The 8,112-nt window shown below is 42.7% G+C and overlaps 1 non-coding gene across 1 annotated transcript; it reads right to left on the bottom strand.

The window, feature by feature from the left end:
* Positions 1 to 298: 298 nt before the first annotated feature.
* Positions 299 to 497, bottom strand: LOC144499381 (U2 spliceosomal RNA). Its single transcript, XR_013498845.1, has one exon. It is a non-coding gene; the product is annotated as a U2 spliceosomal RNA (small nuclear RNA).
* Between the last annotated feature and the right edge of the window lie 7,615 nt (positions 498 to 8,112).

The raw sequence follows: 8,112 nt of genomic DNA, 5'->3' as shown, positions 1-8,112 counted from the left end.
TCCACACAGACAAATCTAGCAATCCACATGGGCCAATTTTGTTTCTTTTGTGCTCGCATATTCTGAGGAGGGATTTATGTCAATGGAGATATTGCTTATATTTGAACTATAGAGATAGCTAGCTGTTGAGAATTATACCTTGTCATGATGAAGCATTTGTTTTGGTAAAAGTTATGCTAATTCTTTTTTTTTGTTTATATATCCAATTTAATCCAATCAAGTCCAATTCAGAGTCTCGGCAAGTTGAGACATTCCCGATCCAAGCTGACAAGACAGGCTCTCACTTCCTGTCTTGGGCTTGATCTACATGATCCAAGCTGATTGGACTGGGCATAGCTCCTCCTCCAAGGCTTGATCTCATTTGCATCTTAGCCAAAAGGCCGAGATGCCGCTTTTAAAAATTGCTTCAAATGAAGCTAAAATGTAACCTAATGACTTCAACCAAGTGCAGCATGTCGATACTACACTTGATCTTAGCCAAAAGGCCAAGAAGTGATTTTTTTTAATACTTTTCCAATTCAATCAAATCAAGTCCAATTCAGAGTCTCAACAAGTTGAGACATTTCCGATCCAAGCTGACAAGACAGGATATGCAATCCCTACCCTGTCTTGGGCCTGATCTACATGAGCCAAGCTGATTGGAGTAGGTGGAGGTTTCCTCCTCCAAGGCTTGATCTCATTTGCATCTGAGCCAAAAGGCCGAGATACCGCTTTTAAAAATTGCTTCATATGAAAATGAAGCTTAAATGCAACCCAAGGACCTCAACCAAGTGCAGCATCAGCAGACCACACTTGATCTTAGCCAAAAGGCCGAGAAGCGATTTGCTATATTTTAACTGTACTGTTAAAGTTTGTTTTAATAAAAGCTTCCTCGTGCGTCAATAGAATCACACCTTTATCTAAGCACCTTATGCTCACCCTTAAACCAATTTTGGGGTCCAGGCTAACTTCATAATATTTGCAGTTTCTGATCTGGTTCCTAACACATTACAAAAAAAATTATCAAGTATATTTCAAAGAAAATATCGTCGATTTTCTTTTCAGCCTTAAGTATTTATTTTGAATAGGTTAATGTCACCAATAAAATAAAACTAAAAAAATCTAGGCCAGTGTGTTATTGTATTGAGAATTTGGAAAGAGGAAAGTCAGCTGTTACCATGGCAATGCTACCACTCCCACCAGCAGCGACAGCATTTCTGATTTTTATTAAAGGATTCAAGGTTTGCTGTCAAGTTCAAATTGCACTGCAGTCGAGAACAACCGTTGTAGCTGTACCGATAATGTCGGCCTTATCCCAACCAGGCTTGGCTCACAGGGACAAACTGAGTGTGTGGTTCAAACAGTGATGTCCCGACCATTTCATTCCCAATGTGCCCAGCAAGCCATTATCTTAAGCCATTATCTTAGGCCCAATTCAAGCCTCAAAAATATATTAAAATTGGATTTCTGTGGGGGAGTTACGGATTCATTGTCATTTAATCCAAAAATCAAGGTCATGCCGCCTAGCGTCTGACCCACCACTAGACCCTGGGAGGATTGGTGTCTCAAGGTTATTGAAGCAGTCTTTAAATGGCACAGTAGCTACAGGTAATTGGGTCATAGAATCTTTACACTGTCTGGTTTCTCAGGAGAGTATCCAGATTCTAGTTTCATTCTTTTGCGTTTCTTTTTTTGCCTCATCACCCTCAGTAAGCTCTGTGGCATGAATCTTTCGCCTATCGGGCAGGGGCAATTGGTGGGTCTGTAAGGCAACACGAAACACATTCCCGGCCGCAATCGGCCCAAGAGCGGAATTTCACACCGGATGGATAATTAATGACCATTCGGCATGAAACGCGCTCTGGGAAAAGCTGAGCGCTGCCAGAAAGGACGTGAAGAAGGCAAGTGCCAAGAACAGGGAGGGTGCGGCCTGCTGTTTCCAATGTGCCACTTCAGGGGGGAAGCCGCTATGAAGCTGTCTCAGGGAGCTGCTAGCTCATGAAAAATTAATATCGATGGCCTAGTGGTATTATCGCTAGACTATTCATCCAGAAACTCGGCTAATTTCTGGGGACCCGGGTTAAAAACCCGCCAGGGCAGATTGTGGAATTTGAATACAATAAAAAATATCTGGAATTAAGAATCTACTGACGACCATGAAGCCATTGTCGATTGTCAGAGAAACCCACCTGGTTCACGAGTGTCCTTTAGGGAAGGAAATCTGTCATCCTTACCCGGTCTGGCCTACATGTGACTCCAGAGCCAACCTCAATTGAGGCTGACTCTCAATTGCCCTCCAGGGCAACTAGGGATGGGCAATAAATGCTGGCCAGCCAGCGACGACATTGTCCTACGAATAAAAAAAACTAAGTCACGAGTACCTAGGCAGCACAATCCAGCAGAGATCTCAGGCCCCAGACACCTTTTTAAATATTGTTTCAGCCCTGACAACGCATCCTGCCCTAGATCAAGATTGCAGCGAAAACGTCAATGCCACCTGACCAATCAGACCATCTGCCAATGGTAGAAGCAGACAGGCCACGTAAAATTACATCCAATTGGCCCCTTCGACATGAGAGTCGGAAGTACGCCCACCGACTGAGATATTGCACAAGTGTGACAACATGGGGAAACGTGCTGATGTCTTCTTGCAGGAATTCACACGCTTCCAGGTTGGGTGTGTACCTGCCCGAGCAATGTATAACCTGGCCAGTGTGTTAAGCATTTTAGCGAAAAAGACAATAGCAGCAATGTCCTCAGTAACCAACACCACAGCAGCTAGTCCTGGCTGCGTGCAGGAGACCCTATTCAGCACACTGGATGTACAGGCCATAGCCATTTTCTTGGATCTATCTGAGGAGCAGTGCCCCATCATGCTGCACTATTCCAGGCAGCTGCTCACAGGCCTCTGCAGACTCCCGCAATAGGAATTGCTGCCTGGTAGACAGAAGAGTTATGCTTTGTCAGTGGCTGTCAAAGCCACAACGGTCTTCTAAGGAACATTAGCCACACCTCCCAGTCTGCAGATCATGGCTGCATGAAGGAGGTCCCGGGTCTGTGAAGCCTGGGGGGATATGTCACCTTCCCCGTTGACCCCAGTGGTCAACACCAGAATTTCAGGGAGATGCAGCAGTGGTTAGTTTCCTTCATGTGATCCAGGAGTTTGGAGGAAGCCTGAATGTTGCTGGTCAAGCCCAGCGCTGGCATGTCAGATTCTGACCGTCAAACTAATGTTACATTTTTAGAAAAGTGGACAAAAGGCTGGGAAACATAGAGGTGCCAAAGTCACCAGACTTCTTTTGTGGATTAGAACCACTCCCCTGTCTCAAGGGGAAACCCAAGGACATTTCAGACTGACGTGAGTCAGTGCTGTTCTCGGAAACCAATCAAAGGGGCATTACCAGACTTGAATGGGTCATTCTAAAACAAAGACACTGACTGTCTCCAACCCTCAGAGGTAGTAACCCACAACAAGAATGTGGAATCAACCTGAACCATAAATCTTATTTGGAAAATACCTAAAACTTGTGAAAAAGTCATTTGGTGAGATAGCCACATTTTCTTTGTCTGTTTGAAAGATCAGTTACCAACAGCCTTCCGACCAAATCCACCAAAACCGTCAAACCATCAATTCAGCCAGTCTGTGAAACAGACTCAGAAACAAGCTGTGAGATATCAGGCACAGTAAGAAGTCTCACAACACCAGGTTAAAGTCCAACAGGTTTATTTGGTAGCAAATACCATAAGCTTTCGGAGCAATGCTCCTTCGTCAGATGGAGTGGTTATCTGTTCTCAAACAGGGCACAGACACAGAAATCAAATTACAGAATACTGATTAGAATGCAAATCTCTACAGCCAGCCAGGTCTTAAATGTACAGACAATGTGGGTGGAGGGGGCATTCAACACAGGTTAAAGAGATGTGTATTGTCTCCAGACATTACAGCTTGTGAAATTGTGCAAGTCCAGGAGGCAAGCTGTGGGGGTTACTGATAATGTGACATAAATCCAACATCCCGGTTTAGACCGTCCTCATGTGTGCGGAACTTGGCTATCAGTTTCTGCTCAGTGACTCTGCGCTGTCGTGTATCGTGAAGGTCGCCTTGGAGAACGCTTACCTGAAGATCCAAGGCTGAATGCCCGTGACTGCATATCAGGCAGCCAGGCTACATAACCTTTAACAATTTAAAATTCACCTGAGATCCAACTACTGGAGTACGCTTCACAACACCCTCACCCAACCCTAAATCATCAAATTCATTCAAAGGACCACAGGTCTGCCAGGTTGGGAACCAGAGATCATAAATCAGAGACTGTAATGTGATTTTCAAGCTTGCTGATGACACCACCGTAGTGGGTTGGATCTCAAACACTGACGAGACAGAGTACAGGAAAGAGATAGAGAATCTGGTGAACTGGTGTGGCAACAATAATCTCTCCCTCAATGTCAACAAAACAAAGGAGATAGTTATTGACTTCAAGAAGCATAGTGGAGGACATGCCCCTGTCTACATCAATGGGGGTGAAGTAGAAAGGGACAAGAGCTTCAAGTTTTTAGACATCCAGATCACTAACAACCTGTCCTGGTTCCCCCCCATGCTGACACTATAGTTAAGAAAGACCACCAATGCCTCTATTTTCTCAGAAGACTAAGGAAGTTTGGCATGTCAGCTACGACTCTCACCAACTTTTACAGATGCACCATAGAAAGCATTCTTTCTGGTTGTATCACAGCTTGGTATGGCTCCTGCTCTGCCCAAGACCACAAGAAACTACAAAAGGTTGTGAATGTAACCTAATCCATCATGCAATCCAACCTCCCATCCATTGACTCTGTCTACACTTCCCACTGCCTTGGAAAAGCAGCCAGCATAACTAAGGACCTGACGCACCCCGGACATTCTCTCTTCCACCTTCTTCCTTCGGGAAAAAGATACAAAAGTCTGAGGTCACGTACCAACCGACTCAAGAACAGCTCCTTCCCTGATGCTGTCAGACTTTTGAATGGACCTACTGCGCACTAAGTTGATCTTTCTCTACACCCTAGCTATGACTGTAACACTACATTCTGCACTCTCTCCTTTTCTTCTCTGCGAATGGTATGCTCAGTCTCTATAGCGCACAAGAAATAATACCTTTCACTGTATACTAAAACATTTGACAATAATAAATTAAATCAAATCAAATCAAACATGATTTATACTATAAGGGTGGGGGGGGGGTGTGCAGGGTGGGGGGGGCTGGAATTGGACAAAGGGAATGTAAATGGTGGTGACAGAGGCTGAGAAAGGTGCTGAGAGTATCCGTTAAGAGATCACAATGTGTGAATGGCAGAACAAAAGTTTGTCCTGGAAGGGGGAGAAGTTTCAGAAGTGAAAAAATAAAAATAAGGATATGAAATAATAAAAATGGATGAATAATATGAAAAGAAGAAACGTTGGCTTTGTTCTCTCTCCACAGATGCTGTCAGATCTGCTGAGTTTTTCCAGCATTTCCTGTATGCAAATTTGTCCCCTGGATTGCCGATCCCTTGAATGTCTTCAGTGAGTGACCAGTTCACTCTCTTCCTGACCATAGTGTGTGTTATCCACAAGCGTATGTTTTTATGCAATTTAGCGCAGGATCCCATCAGTTTGCCCGTGTCTTCTTCAAGCTGATATGGTTAACATTGCTGATCGAGTTACCACTGCCCTGTGTCTCCACTATGATTACCCTGCATCTTTATCTTGACGCAATAATGGACTAAAACATGTTTCGAGCCAAAGGTGATTGTTCGCCTCGATTTGAACAATTTGAATTAAAATTCAATTTAAATTAATCACCTTCCCCTTCTCCAGTCACAGGACTCTTCCTTATCACACTCTGCCGAGCTGCTCAAAGATCAGTTCATCGCTTCTCCACTCCTTGAGCCACAAGGCTGTGCAGTCAAAGGTCGCCCATTAATACTTTGCAGAACAAGGTCACTCTGCACCTTTACAATATTGTCTATTTTCCCATCATGCTTAGCAGCTTCTTTGGCCTGTTGGCTTCCACCCCCTTTTACAAGGAAATCACCTTGTTCCCAGTTTACATCTGCATCAAGCACAATTCACAATTTGTAAAACAGCAAAGCCATCACAAACAGCTGAAAGAAACATTGTATATGTTCCCCTTACATTTCCTTATTTTTAAACTCACAAAAGCTTTCTACTGAATTATTTCATTAGAATGCACATTCCGAGGTTGAGAAAAGACTTACCTCTTTCCAAACAAAACACACTGATTATGGTCAGTCAGAGAACACAGAAATTCTATCCCTGATATGTTGCTGCCAATGACTTCATTGACTTCAGTAAAAGCTTGGATTAATATATTGAGATGTGATTAATTTGATTGATAAGGGGAATAACAGTATATGTCGTGCTATAAAAGTTTTGGGAGTTGTTGAATGGCGTGCCTCAGAAGCAGCTTATTATATAAAAGTTTAGATGTATGGTGTAAGAGAAAATGTAGCAGAATTGATAGGAAGTTTGTTACTGGACAAGAAGTAGAGAGTTTGGGTGAATGGACATGGCTCAGATTGGAGAAAGTTTGAAAGTGATGTACCACTTTTGTTCTCAGTATGTATATTATACAAACATGAAAAACAGAAAATATTGGAAATACACAACTGGTCTGGCAGTATCTGTGAGACAGGGAAAAAAATCAATGTTTCAGGTCAATGAACTGTCATTAGGACTGGAAAGAAGCTAAAGGTGTAAAAGTTTCTGTCAGTATATAAAAAGAAATAAAATAATGAAGATAAAAATAGGTCCCTTAGAGCCCGAAATGGGAGAATTTATAACAGAGAACAAAGAAATGGCAGAGAAATTAAACAACTACTTCAGTTCTGTCTTCACAGAGGAAGGTACAATTAACTTTCCAGAAATACTAAAGGATGAAGGGTCTTGTGAGAAGGAGTAATTGAAGGAAATTAATATTTGAAAAAAAGGTTGGAGGAACTAACAGAACTGGAAGTCAATTAATCCCCAGGGCCTGATAATCTACATCCCAGGGTATTAAAGGAGGTGGCCAAGGAAATAGTAGATGTGTTAATTGTCATCTTCCAAAATTCTGCAGATTCTGGAGCAGTCCAGGCAGATTGGAGGATGCAGAATGTAACCCCACTGCTTAAAAAAGGAGGGAGGGAGAAAGCAGGGAATTACAGACTGGTTAGTCTAATGTCAGTAATAGGGAAATACGAGAGTCTATTATAAAGGACATAATAACAGGACTCTTAGAAAATATCATCGGGATTAGACAAAGTCAACTTTTTTAAATTTATTTATTAGTCACAAGTAGTCTTACATTAACACTGCAATGAAGTTACTGTGAAAATTCCCTAGTCACCACACTCCGGCACCTGTTCGGGTACACTGATGGAGAATTTGCCATGGCCAACTCACCTAACCTGCACATCTTTGGACTGTGGGAGAAACCGGAGCACCCGGAAGAAACCCATGCACAGACACGAGGAGAACATGCAAACTTCACACAGACAGTGGTCCAAGCTGAGAATTGAACCCAGGTCCCTGGCGCTGTGAAGCAGCAGTGCTAACCACTGTGCCATCATGGATTTATGAAAGGGAAATCATGTTTGACAAACCTACTGGAGTTTTTTGAGGATATAACTGGTCGAGTAGATAATGATGAACCAGTGGATGTGGTATATTTACATTTTCAGAAAGCTTTTGATAAAGCTCTGTCGAATACCTGGGTACAAACATACTAAGCACTGCGAGTACTCAAACTTACAAGCTTTAATTACTCGCTAGGAAGGAGAATACACATTCAGCGCATTGTACTGAAAAGTGTCCTCCCAATTCATACAGACAATGAAGCAGTCATAGTGCACTGTATCTTGCTCTTTGGAATTTTATTATTGAAAGGCTCTTATTTTCATCCTGAGGCCAAGGCTGGGAACATAGTATTTATGAAACTGACGCAAGGTTTAGATTAGTTGTTTATCCTGAATACGCAAGCACTGGCCTCACTGAAGGCCTTGTTGATCAGTTCTTTTTCCATTCTCGCTGACAGAGTTGCCTTCTTGTTGTTGTAACTTAATTTTCCACATCAGCATCTGCAATTTTTAACTGCTTTTAACTATAGTTTCACA

The sequence above is a fragment of the Mustelus asterias genome, chromosome 9 (assembly GCF_964213995.1).
Source record: "Mustelus asterias chromosome 9, sMusAst1.hap1.1, whole genome shotgun sequence".
NCBI classification, from domain to species: domain Eukaryota; kingdom Metazoa; phylum Chordata; class Chondrichthyes; order Carcharhiniformes; family Triakidae; genus Mustelus; species Mustelus asterias.
This window is presented reverse-complemented; position numbering and strand designations above follow the sequence as displayed.